A 14,527-nucleotide genomic window follows, 5' to 3' on the forward strand; every position below is an offset into this window, starting at 1 on the left:
AGGGTCCCGGAGCCGAATCGATTAGATTGTACAACACCTACAAGTCGACTTAATCCTCACTACTACAGATACAGGCTATAACAACGGTTAAAAACCGTTGTTATATAAAAAATTGGACGTTGTTAAAGCGTCCGTTGTAAAAGGTTTTAACAACGGTTGGTTTTCTTAAGGAACCCGTTGTTAAAACTATTAACAACGGTTTTAAGAATAAAAACCCGTTGTGGAAAGTGTGACTCAATTTTGGTGGGAAAGTTATAACAACGGTTACTTTACAAAGAACCGTTATTATAACTAAAGACAACGGGTTGTTTCTACATAACCGTTGTTGTTTGTTTTTACAAAATAAAAAAAAATTAAATTAAATATTACTAGATGCATGCATAATTACGGGGCCCGTTATAATTCTGATGCATGCATTATTACTGCCATCCCTCCTGTACTGTGCATATGAATGGACAATATATGGAATGAGAAGGGTTTACATTAGATTTGAAGCAGGGAGATATGATAATTATGGCACAACTTCCTAAACATGCATATATTATATTAATTAAAAAACAACTCAAAGGACACATTACTTAGTATAAATACATATATTATCTCAACCACCATTCCATTATCTCACTATCTTCAAACCCTAACTGCTAAAACAGTCTCCAACTCCTAATTAATCTTTCAAACTAACAACTCCAAAATTCATCAACAAAATGAACGATTACATCCTTAAAACTCTTACTATGACCGAGCAAAACAACAGCTTCATCCGCCGGTTGCTCCACATCGAGGACAGTTTTAGGAGCTATCTTGTAGATGCTCAAGCCGCACTCAAGGACGCCAAAAGAAATGGCTTGACAGAAAGGCTTGATTGTTGCGGCTATATGACGATATAGCAACTGCTGAACGAAACCTCCAAATAGCTAAGGAGGAGAGGAGGGATATCATAGAAGAGAATAAGACTCTCTATGAAAATATAAGAATTGCATTATTAGAAATGTAATTCTTTTTTTAATTTATGTATTTATATATATATATATATATATATATATATATATTAATGAATTATTAATTAAGTTTATCATGCATTCCTCTCTATTATCTTGCTTCTTCTTTGTTTTATTTTATTTAATTTGTTTTACGAGCTAATTAAGCGAATAATAACATAATAATGATCGATAAAAACCCATCATATATGCATGCAAATTAAATGAAATAATTAAAAAAAGAAAACAATGACGATGAAAGACGATGAAACCAACAGTGACGGCGAGATTTACCTGATAATTAGAGAAAGTAAGAGACGATGAAACCAACAGTGACGGCGAGATGATAAAGCGACGATGAGAAAGAGAGAAAGAGAGAAAGTGTGTTTGCTGTGTTTGTGTTTGTGTTTGTCTGTTGTGTTTGTGTTTGTGTTAGGTTATGTATGTGTTTTGTGGCTGTAGCAGATCTGTGTTTGTGTGGTTTATAGTATTGAAAGTATTGACAACAGTTGTTCAATAACAACCGTTGTTAAATAAGTTTTAACAACGGTTGTAAAATAACAACCGTTGTTAAATAAGTTTTAACAACGGGTTTAAAAATACCCGTTGTGATTACTTTACACTAACTTTGCGCCAATTTTGCGCCAAATTATTAACAACGGTTGTGCAAATTTAACCCGTTGTTAAAACGTATAACAACGGTTATATAACCATACCCGTTGTAATTAAGTTTAGTAAAAATTGCGCCATACATTCTACAACGTCTATTGTGATTTTCGTGCATAAACGTTGTTAAAGGGGCGTTGTAGTTGCCTGGATTTGTAGTAGTGCCTTCCTGTTCAACTATATGCATAGTCTAATGAGGCCCGAGTTGGTGTATAAGCTTACAAGCCTCGTTGATAAGATAGGTGATAGGTAAAATATGCAAGGATTCATAGGCTCGCATTTCATCAAACATAACATGCATATAAGTTGAAATCACAACAAGCAAGCAACTTAATTATGAAAACATATTAGATTAAGCATGAATTATTCCCTATGTTTGTTTTCCAAAATTCCCCATTAATCCTAGCTAAATGACTACTCACTCATGATCAAGTTTAACATGTTAATAAGGTTGTCAATCATACTAACAAAGCAAAACATGATGAATAAAGGATGTGATTAAAAATAATTAAACAAGAGTAAAAGAGATTATACCTACTTGAGATGATCCATATAATAAAGCAAAGAATAATAGAAAAAAACTTGATTGATTGATGAAGAGTTGTCAATTCTCCAATAATAACCCAATAATCTTCAATTACCCAATAATAATAAACTTGAACAATAATTAAGGAAAGATTAATGTGGAATGATTGAGATTAATCTATTCTAATCTACTCCTAATCTAATATAAGGAAGGTTTTCCTCCTCTTAGGACTCTCTTCTTAATTATTACAAATGGAGTATATATAGTAGTACATCATTAGGTTAAAGCAAGGGTGGATTAGTAAATAACAATGCCAAGTTTTAAATAGGAAATTGCATGTCCTGAGGTAGATGCGCAGTTTGGACTGCTACTCCTAACACGATCCGCCCGTCTTGGCTTGAGGCACGGTTGATTCTGCCAAGGGATCCACTCGTATTGCAAGGAATACGCCCGAATCAAAGCTCCCGGATCCGCTCGTCTCATGCTCGGGCCACTCGGATCTGGACAAGGCAATCCGCACGTCTTGTGCTTAGGTCGCACGGATCTTGGCACAGTTTTCCACCTTTGTGCATTAAAGGCCTATGATCTACGTATACTCTTTATTCCTACTTCGTTGGTCATCATTCTTCCCTCCTCTTCATACTAGTCCATTTAAGATCGTCAACAAGCTTCCAAATATGCACGGGAGACGGGAATTCCGCCTCATTATCTCCTTTCCTATAAGACATACGAAATGCACTAGGAAAGCAAAGTAGAAAGGATTTGACGGATAAAATGGCCATGAAATGTTATAATAGTATGCAAAATGGGTAATTAGGGGACTAAATGTGCGCAATTAAGAGTCACATCAATTACACCTATACAAACACTCAAAAAGAGATCAAATGGTCTTAATGCAATGAATGCACTGGGACAAGGGTGGAAAAAAAAGCAAGCAAAGTAAACTAAGCCTAGAAAAAAACAATTTATCTAATCCAATATCACAGTCCCCGGCAACGACGCCATTTTGATACCTAGTTTGTCGTACTCCTCGGTATGCAAACAATATTTGTAAACTCAATAACAAACTAATGAATGTAGTAGGGTAAGGAGGTCGATCCACAGAGACGGGATTAGGCTCTTAGATTTATTGTTTTATTCCTAGTTTAGTTTTAGAAAAGTTGAATTAAGTGATCGGTAAACTAATCAACCCAACTACAACTAATGAAAAGTGAACGAAATATGCGATTACTAAAGCGAATAAGATATAAATTAAAGACTAAGGTAATTGGGTTCAAAAGCGTAGGTCAAGGTCGATTATGGTCGCAACTAAGGTAAGTCTAATGTTGAGATTAAGGTAGGCCTCCACCTCTCGGTGGAAGATGGTCCTTGGTCTAAGTTTGGTCGAGATCTCTCCCTAACCACCCCCAAGCATGAAATGGTCACACACAAACCTCACCTAAGTTCAAGCTCTCACTCAACATGGCAATGAAAATGGAAAGAACCTAAATTACTCAGTCAAGCCTTTCATCAAACATGTGGTGTTTACAAAACATTGCTACAACTCAAAAGACTCAATATATGTATCAACAACCATAATCAAACCATATTTTCTACACAAGGTCCCCCCATCTACCTTAGTAATACACTACTCAAATATACTAATAGAAATGAGAACAAAAGATGAGAACTTTAACATGGAAATAAGAAGAACAAACATAATGTAAAGACAAGTAATTAAGCAACAATAAACATGTAAACAATTGAGAGAAAGATGAATTAAGAGAAGAATTATACCAACATTAATTAAAGATAAAAACTTTGGTTGAAATAAGGAAGATGAATCTCTTCTTGTCTTCCAATCACAACCCAATAACAAGTGTAAACAAATGAGAATTGTAGAACTTGAATAAATTAAACAGGAAATAAACTCATATGGAAGAAAGATTACAACTTTGATTACAGGAAATTAAAGGGAGAAATATTAGGGTTCTTGTTACAATAATGAGAGACTAATTATTCTAAACTAATTGAGAGGGTAGTATTATCTAAGGTAAACTAGTTAGTGTTTAAGGTTATTGTCTGAGTGTCTTTTATACTTGGTCTAATAATAATATACTACTACTAACTAATAATACTAATAATATTAATAATAATTATAATTATAATAATAATAATGATAATACTAATAATAATCCTAATAATAATAATAACTCTAATTACATCAAAAAAATCGACACAAAACATCGACAAAGACAAAAAGGGTAAAAGGGGAAACGCGAATAGGGAACACGCAGCAATGGGGATACTGGTAGCCGGTTGGGAGGCAGCCGGTGACCCGGCTGGGGATGCATGTTGCTTCAATTTTCGCACAAGGGTGGAAAGGGGATGCTGGTAGCTGGTTGGGAGGCAGTCGGGTAGCCGGCTGGGGATGCACTTGGTATGAAGATGCGATTGGTCATGTTGGGTGAGCCGGTGAGGAGGTGGTCGGTTGACCGGCTGGGAAAGCAAAGTGCCTGTTGCTTCATATGTATGTCGAGGGAGAACTTGTGGAGGTGATGACGGCTGCTGGAGGTCGCCATGGTTGTCGAATTGAGGTGATTCAATGGTGGTTGTCGGAGTTGCTGCCGTTGTTGTTGTTGATGCAGGTTATCGAGCTTCATTATCGGGTTTTGATTTCAAGTTAGAGGAGAGCTCAAAAATGGTGGTGAGATGGTTGATTGCTTCTTCACTCGATTCTGATGTCGGGTTTTCAGACGCAGAAGATGACAATGGTGATGAGTCAATTGTGAAGGTTGAGTATTGTGACGGATTGTTATTGCTCCGCTGGTGATGATGATGGATGGTGCGAAATGGAGGTGAAGGAGCATCCCCTCGTGGCTCCGATTGGTGGAAGTGCTGAACTGGACTCGATCTTGATACCGAGTTCAATGTGGAAGATGGAGATGGTGGATGTATAAAGGATGGTTGTTGATGTTTCGTGAATTGTTAATGGTGATTCATGCTTGTTGCAGAGGAAAAGACGAGATGCAGGGGAGTATGATGTTGATGAAGTGTTGACTGTTGGTGTGTTGGTGATGATGAGAGTCATTTGTTTGACTTTCCACTTTGTTTACTTGCCTTGACCCGTCTTTATTCTCTCGATCTCCGTATTATTCCGCCTTGCCTAAAAATTATATTAATATATTAATAAAATAATACTAATATTATAATAACAATATGACTAATTATTAAATATGACTAAGACGGCTAATAATTATAAATTAGTTATTAAACGAGCTATTTAAACATTCAAGCACGCAAAATCGAGTTAAAGTAAGAGAATAAGACGGGGTTAAATCGTCCTAAATTAGGACGATATCATAGATCAACTTTCCTTTCGGCGTAGGACACTTGCGTGACTCATACATGGGTGATGCCGGGATCTATCCTAGCTATGCCTACCAAGGGAGTGGAAGTGAGGCGGGAACATCCGCGGCGGTGGAGGACATGGACCTTGATGAAGTGTGGGAGGCGGAGGCTCGCAAAGGACCGGAAGAAGAAGAGGAAAATGAAGAAGAGGAGGAGGAACAAGCGGAAGGAGGAAGCAAGACGGTGAAAAGTCGCTCCGAATGGGCAAAGTGGATGCCTAGCATTGGCAAGAAGAGGAAGTCCTCCAAGTAGTGGTGACCTTATGATTCGGGATCCCTTGAGACTTTTAATTATCATTTGAAACTTTGAACCATTTAGTATTTATGTTTTAAGCCGGCCATAAGGCCAAGACTAGTAGACCTTGCATAGTAGGATGGTGTAGTGATCACCATTTGGACCCCATTGCATGTATGTTCAACCGTAAGGAATCTTAGAGGCCATTAATGGCCGAAATTTGGACTACCCAGCGACACTCGGCCGAGTGCCCTATTCACTCGACCGAGTGGTGGTCCACTCGACCGATTGTCCCCTTCACTCGATCGAGTAGGCCTAAAAACAGGTTGTAGAAACCTCCTGTAAATACCCTCACTCGACCGAGTGGCGTGACCACTCGACCGAGTGACTCTGACTCAGTCGAGTAACTTCTGAATTCGACCGAGTACAATGGAATTTGACCTTTTTTGGAAATTTTAGACCACCTACGACGCATTTGACCTTGATTTTGAACTATGCCGACCTACTAAGAGTGGATTGACCATACAAAACCCACACGATAGACCTTTATATATTGTTTACTCTTGACCTTGTCAGTTGTTTGGACGGTATAAGAAAATAATCGAACTACAAATGATCATATGATGGCATAAAGTGCATGAAAACATGTAGACATTCCGTGATAATAGTGAAAAATTAAATAATAGTAGTGAGTACACACCACGTGACGAGTTGGTAACACTAGTACATGTTGTGGCGGTCCGTTACGATATGTGAATTATATTTTGAATGTTAAGATTGGTTGCGTCCAGTCATAAAGAGTACTCATATATATATATATATATATATATATATATATATATATATATAGAGAGAGAGAGAGAGAGAGAATTAGGATCATATAGTCCACCCTATCTTTTTGAGTCCGTGAGTCCATGATACAAAATCAAACGTTATATTAAACAATATCATAACTTATACTATACCAAAAAAAATTGTGATATTGTTTAGTAATATAATATCACATGTTATGATAAACAATATCACAGCTTACAGTATCACATGTTATACTAATCAATATCACAGCTGAAAAAAAACTTTTTGGAAAAAAAAAATCGTGATATTGTTTTGTAATACAATATCGCACGTTATGCTAAACAATATCAAACTTTTATATAAGATTTCTATACAAGATTTCTTCACTAATGGTACAATTCTCAAGCAAGTTAATCATACTTTTGTTACTCTCATCCCAAAAGTTAATATGCCTGAAAGTACGGCCTAGATTAGGCTTATCTCTTGCTGCAATGTGGTGTACAAAGTCATCTCAAAAATCATTTGCACAAGATTAGCTAAAGTTTTACCTGATATTATTAGCTTAAGTCAGGGTGGCTTTGTCAAGGGATGGAATATTATTGAAAATATCTTGGTTTGTCAAGATGTAATAAGACTGTATAATAGAGCCTCTTTGTCTCCAAGATGCTTGATCAAAGTTGACCTCAAGAAAGCCTATGATTCTGTTAAATGGGGCTTTCTAAAACAAATGTTGGAGGCACTTAATTTCCCACCAAAAATAATCAAATTAATCATGGAATGTGTTACTACTGCTTCCTATTCATTGGTCTCAAATGGGGAACCTTTTGGTTTCTTTCAAGGGAAGCTGGGCCTCAGACAGGGAGATCATTTGTCCCCTCTCCTCTTTACAATAGCCATGGAGTATTTATCTAGAGTTTTGAAGTTCACTACTACTGTTCTGGACTTTAGATATCACTCTTTATGTGCCAGACTAAATCTTTGCCATTTAATGTTTGCGGATGACCTTCTCTTATTTTCTAAGGGGGATACAAAGTCTGTTATGGGGCTCCTGAGGTCCTTTGCTACATTCTCTGCTGCTTCTGGTCTTCATATGAACCAGCAAAAGTCCAATATTTACTTTAATGGGGTACCAAGAGCTACTAGAGATCAGATTATAGTTGTTTCTGGCTGTACTGAGGGACACTTACCTTTCAAGTACTTAGGTGTTCCCATTACAGCGGGGAAGTTGAAAACAAAGGACTGTGATGTCCTTATTGAGAAAATTGTTGAGAGAATCAAAAGCTTTAGGGCTAAAAAACTGTCTTATGATGGCAGGTTGATGTTGGTAAAGTCTGTATTAACTTCTCTTTATACCTACTAGACAAATATTTTTCTTCTTCCTAAGGGTGTGATGAGGAAAATTGATAATATTTGTAGGAACTACCTTTGGGATGGCTCAAGTAATTACCTGAGATCTCCTATGGTGGGATGGGATCATGTTTGCTGTCCTGAAAAAGAAGGAGGCTTAGGTATTAGATATAGTCAGACTTGGAATGCAGCTACTGTAGGGAAGTTAGTTTGGTGGATTTATAGTAAGCCAAATAGCCTATGGGTCAAGGGGGTGAATCAGATTTACATAAAAAACTATAACTGGGAAACTTACCTTTCTAAAACCCATATGGGGGTAATTGGAAGGGCATTTGCAGAATTAAAGAGTTACTTAATCCTGGGTATAGTCATGGTGTCTGGCTTGCAGCTCTGAAGGGTTACACTGTCTCCTCAGGTTATGAATGGCTGAGGAGAAAGGAACAAAAGGTTGGTTGGGCAAAACTGGTATGGAATACATGTTGTTTGCCTAAACATAAGTTTCTGATATGGTTAATATTTAGGAATGGCCTGCCTATAAAGGAAAGATTGTTTAGGCATGGTATCAGTATGGATGATCAGTGCTGCATCTGTAGTACTTTATCTGAAAACATGGTGCACCTGTTTCAGAATTGCAGGTTTGTAACAGCTCTACTGGAACATATTTCGATCAAACTACACATACCACCCCCCCCCCCCCCAGACAATGCCATTGTTTGGGTTGGTAGGAGACACTGGTCTAGAGGGGAGACTGTTGTCTGCTTATTTGCTTATATGACAGTGTATTACAGTGTGTGGCAGCAGCGAAACTCAGCTCGTTTAGAAGGTTTAATTGCTCGTCATGAATATGTAGTAGAGCAAATATTTAAGTTGTTAAAAATTAGAGTCAGGCAATGTAGTTTATTTACTAATGCTAATCTTGTATGGCTCAACTCAATTGGCTTGTAATTGAGTTGATTACAACAAAAGGTGATAGCTTGTAATAACTTTTGTGCTTAATGGAATTACTAACATTCACCAAAAAAAAAATATCAAACGTTATACTAAACAATATCACAGTTTACACGAAAAAAAATTGAAAAAAAGAAAAATTGAAAAAAAAAATTGAAAACAAAAATCTGAAAAAAAAAATTTCGAAAAAAAATATTCGTGATATTGTTTTGTATAGTGCGTGATATTGTTTTATGGACTCATGGACTCAAATATATAGGTGGACTCACCGAATTTCTCCTATATATATATTCGGTAATCATACACAACTTGTGGTAATAATGGTAGGTTATCGGAAGGGTGTCATGTGAGACTTATAGCGAACTTCGGGACGAAGTTCCCTTTTAGGAGGAGTGAATGTAAGAACTCGGAAAAATTTAGAAAGAAAGAGCGCAATACATAGGAAAGTAATGAGAGTGAACAAAAAACTTAGGATAGATAGGACACACATGTGTAACAATAAGAATGATAAGGGCAAGAAAACACACGAGGACCGAGAATGAGGCTTGAGAGAAGACCGGGGAATAATTAGAAAAGGGAGTGAGTGGTGAACTTTGGGGACAGAGTTCATTTTAAGGCGGAAAGATTGTAATACCCGGCATTCGTGGGACCGGTATTTAGACCCAGAGACGCGTGAGGGAACCCACATGCACTAAGGATGATCCTCTTACGAGACCAAGCAAGACCTAAACTGACCTAGTAGACTTCCAGTGGACCGAGTAGAACCTCAAGTGGACCAAGTGGGTCGGGACTCGGTCGAGTAAGGGCACACTCGACCGAGTGAGAGCCACTTGGTCGAGGGAACCGGTCACTCGGTCGAGTGAGCTGAGCTGTACCCGAGAAATGATATTTTGGGATTTCCACTCTATCCAAGCCTATTCCATTCATTCTTCTTCTTCTCCCTTCTTACACTAAAACCCTCTCCCTTCTCTCTAAAATATCCCCAAATGCCTTTCCCTTGGCCTTCAAGCTTGGATTAATGGTGGAACATATCTCTTATGCCCTCATCTACCTTTGTAAGTAGAAATCTCACCCTTTCCTCTTTGTCTTATGAGTAAATTCGAGTTAGGGTTTACTAAGATAGTTTAATTAGTATTTAGTTAAGTAAAATGAGTAATTAGTAACTTATAATGAGGGATTTTATGTTATCATTTAGTATAGGGTGAATTGTGATAGTTATTACATGGTTTATGTAGGATGAGACGGTATTATGAGATGGATACTTGATGATTTCGATTAGCTTGAGGATTATGCTTAAAGGTAGGTTATCCTACTCGGTTTCAATGTTATGTAAGTATGTTTGTATGTCTTTCCTTGTCATATGCATTCATGAATTGATTAGTATGTCATGTGGGTATTGGAAGGGTTGTTATTCATAACATGTGGGATGGATTTCTTGAATTGGTCATATGCTTAATGTGGCTCTTCTATTTTCTATGTATAGTTGTGTACGGATTACGTTGGAGATCTTTTATGGTGATATTTGATTGTTGAGGAGACGTAAGACGGTTGCGAAACCGTCTTACGCTCGGGTCGCGCCTTGGAGCTTCCCACTCCAAGGGGAATGTGCACATTAATGGCTTGAGTAAGGAGGGGCACGTGTGGTTGAGACACGACACCTGGCAGGGGATCCGGTTGGCTTCCGGACCCGGTACGTCTGGGCGTGTCCCGGTACCTAGTGTGATGATCGGTATGTCTGGGCGTGTCCCGGTACCAGAGTAAAGGTTGAGAGTATCTCTGGGCGTGTCCCGGTACCGGTAGGATGTTGATTTATCTGTGTCTCATTCATATAATCAACATGTTGCATATTTCCTCACATGTCTTGCATTTATCATTGAAACTGACGTTTTTTGTGTCCGTGTAAATGTCACATATTTCCGAGGTGGCCTGTGTTGATCCATATGATATTTCCGATAATATGGGGAGCAGTTGTTTAGAGGTTAGCTTTGGTAGCATGCGGGGGAAGGAACGAGGCTTGGTGATCTCCGAGTCGGACACGATTGATTACATTAGTCTAGGAGTCATGACTTGTAATTTTTCATTATTCATTTACTCGTTGTAAACCATTAAACCTACTATTTATAATATTGTTCTTAGATTGTATCTCCAATTTCACTACCTCGGGAAACCGAGAAGTCAAGGCCCCAATTATCTTGGCCGGATAGTTGGGGTGTTACACTAAACATTCATCACTCATTATCAATAACTTCTCCTCTCTCTCTACATTCTCTCTCATTTTTCTCTCAAAAAAACAAAAACAAAACAAATAAAAACATAAAAAACACCACCAACCCCCTCCTCCCCTCCGTCCTTCCTCCTCCTTCATGCTGCCGCCAACCACCCCACCTCCGCACCATACCACCGTCACCAACAATAGCAGCAAATCGACGCCCCATGACCACCATTCCCACCACACGCCTTCCTCACTCACCAACCCGAACCCACCATCACCCCATCACTGCGCTCTTCCCGTCGCTGACCCACCGCCACCCACAACCCTCACTCTCCAGCTCTACCGCCTTCTCCTTTATTTTCCTTCCTCTACCTTCTTACACCTTCCACCACCCACATCCCTACACTACCATTCCCACCACACACCTTCACCGACAACAACCACCACAAACACTCCCTTATCCACCGCCACATATACCCGACAACAACCACCACATTCCGCCGCCACGCACCACCATCTTCTCCTTTCTTTTTTTCAGATCTGACCCCACACACCAATAACAACAACCTCCTCTCCACCACTTAAACCACCACCAACCGTCTTTCTTCCTCCTTCCTTCAAAAAACCTAGATCTACAATAAAAGTCGTCGTCCTTCCTCCCTCCTTTTTCGAAAAACTAAGTGCTCCGGCGAAAAAGGTTGTCGTCGTTTATGGTGTTTGTCGTGTAAGGAGGTGGTAGTTGGCTGGTGAGTCTGATGGTGTGCGTGGGTTTGTGATGTTGTTCATATATGGTGGTGTGTCGTGTTGTCGTTCCTCCATTTTTTTTTTTAGATCTGGGATGTGTTGTCTTATCTGTCCTTATTTCTCGTTTTTTTTAATTATAAATGAGGGTGTGTGTTAATGTGGTGGTGGTTGGTCGGGTTTGCAAATGTATATTTGAAATATTGTCTTGTTTTATATTTCAAATATCATCTAGTATTATATTTGTTTTATCTTTTTTCAAATCTCGTCTTGTTATATATATTTTTCTGATTTAGTATTTAAAATCTCGTTTTGTTATTGTTTAGGTTTCAGATCTGGTTTATCACACGTTATATGCAACTCCAGTTTGTACAACTTCAATAACATTATGTGCAACTTCAATGCCCATTATGTGTAACTTCAGATTTTGAATTTTAAAACCCGTTTTTTGTTGTGGATTTTTTTTAAAAAAATCGTCTTTTTATATATTTTGTGGTGGTTTCAGTTCAATTTACTCCTTCCTTTTCAGATTTTGTATATCAAATAGTCTTGTTTTAATTTTTTTCAAATCTCGTCTTATTAAATCTTGTCTTGTTATATACTTCAATGTGTATAACTTCAATGGCCATATCTGCAACTTTATTACACATTTTGTGTAACTTTAGTGGTATTATGTGCAACTTCAATGCCCAATATGCGCAACTTCAGTAGCATTATGTGCAACTTCAATGCCCAATATGCTCAACTTCAGTAGCATTATGTGCAACTTCAATGCCTATTATGTGCAACTCCAATAACATTATGTGCAACTTCAATGACCATTATGCGCAACTTCAGTGGCATTATGTGCAACTTATATAAACTTGTTATACAATTTTGGACTAAAGTTACATGATTTTGGACTAAAGTTGCACAATTTTGGACTAAAGCTACACAATTTTGGACTAAAGGCATACAAAAACAACTAATGTTACAGTAGGACAAATTATATAAATTTGTCTTAAGATTAAATAAATTCCAAGTAATTTTTGACTAAAGTTGAACAAATTTGGACTAAAGTTATACAAAAATGACTAAAAATACAATATGACTAAATTATATAAACTTCACTTAAAATTAAATAAATTCCATTAATTTATCAAAAAGGACTGAAGTTACATAAATTTGGCTAAAGTTATACTTGTAAAACTCAGAAGTTACACACTAAAAAATACTGAATACTTGTCGTACAAAAAGTCAAAAAAAAAATATCCATCAAAATCACTTTTTAGTATAAAGTTGCACTATTTTGAATTAAAATTAGACTCGTAAAATACTGAAATTTTAGTATAAAATGTTGTAAACTTGTATTAAAGTTACAAAAAGTCAAAACAATATACTTAAAAATCACTTTTTAGTATAAAGTTGTACTATTTTGAATTAAAGTTATACTCGTAAAACACAGAAGTTATACTATAAAAAACTACTGAAATGTCGTAAACTTGTCTTAAAATTACAAAAAGTCAAAAATTATCCGTCAAAATCACTTTTTGGTAAAAGTTGCACTATTTTGGATTAAAGTTATACTCGTAAAGGACATAACTTATGCTTTAAAAAATACTGAAATGTCATAAACTTTTCTTAAAATAACAAAACGTCAAAAAAAAATATTTTAAAATATCTTTTTAGTATAAAGTTGCACTTTTGGATTAAAGTTATACTCGTAAAACACAGAAGTTATACTCTAAAAAATACTGAAATATCGTAAACTTGTCTTAAAATTACCAAAAGTCAAAAAATATCCGTCAAAATCACTTTTTAGTAAAAAGTTGCACTATTTTAGATTAAAGTTATACTCATAAAACACAGAAGTTATACTCTAAAAAAATACAGAAATGTCGTAAATTTGTCTTAAAATTACAAAAAGTCTCAAAAATATACTTCAAAATCCCTTGTTAGTATAAAGTTGCACTTTTTTTTATTGAAGTTATACTTGTAAAACACTGAAGTTACATGATTGAGTATTAAAGCTACACTCGTAAAAACTGGAAAGTTATACTCATTAAAAGTTATAATATTTTTGACTAAAGTTATACTCACTAAATAAGGTGGGTTAGTGAAGGAGTAGAAAGTGCGTTAAATTAGGCCCTTAACCACCCTTTTCGGAGGTTCATCTTAGCCATCCATCTTATTCATCCAGGGGTCTACATGAGGACTTATAAGGATATGGTGTACCTTAGTTGATCTTCTCCCCCTCTCTCTCTCTCTCTCTCTCTCTCTCTCTCTCTCTCTCTCTCTCTCTCTCTCTCTCTCTCTATATATATATATATATATATATATATATATATATATATATATATATAGAGAGAGAGAGAGAGAGATTGGATTTGGTGATTTTGGTTCTTATGGTGAGTTGTGAGTTGGGTGAATCTCAGCCATTAGATTAAATTAGAGATGAGTGGCCAAGATTAATCTTAGTTGTCATATAAAAGCATTGTTATTTAGTTTATTTTCTCTTTTTTTTTCTTTTTCTCTCTCTCTCTCTCTCTCTCTCTCTCTCTCTCTCTCTCTCTTCTTTCCCTCATTTACTCTCTAACTGTTTCCCTCTCTAATTAATATTCCACATTACTGCAAAACCGTTTATATAATCATCACAACTGCAAGCGTTCCTCTCTCGCTATTATTCTTGTGTTATTCTTCTTCATTTGT

This window comes from Silene latifolia, chromosome X (genome assembly GCF_048544455.1).
Source record: "Silene latifolia isolate original U9 population chromosome X, ASM4854445v1, whole genome shotgun sequence".
Lineage (NCBI taxonomy): Eukaryota > Viridiplantae > Streptophyta > Magnoliopsida > Caryophyllales > Caryophyllaceae > Silene > Silene latifolia.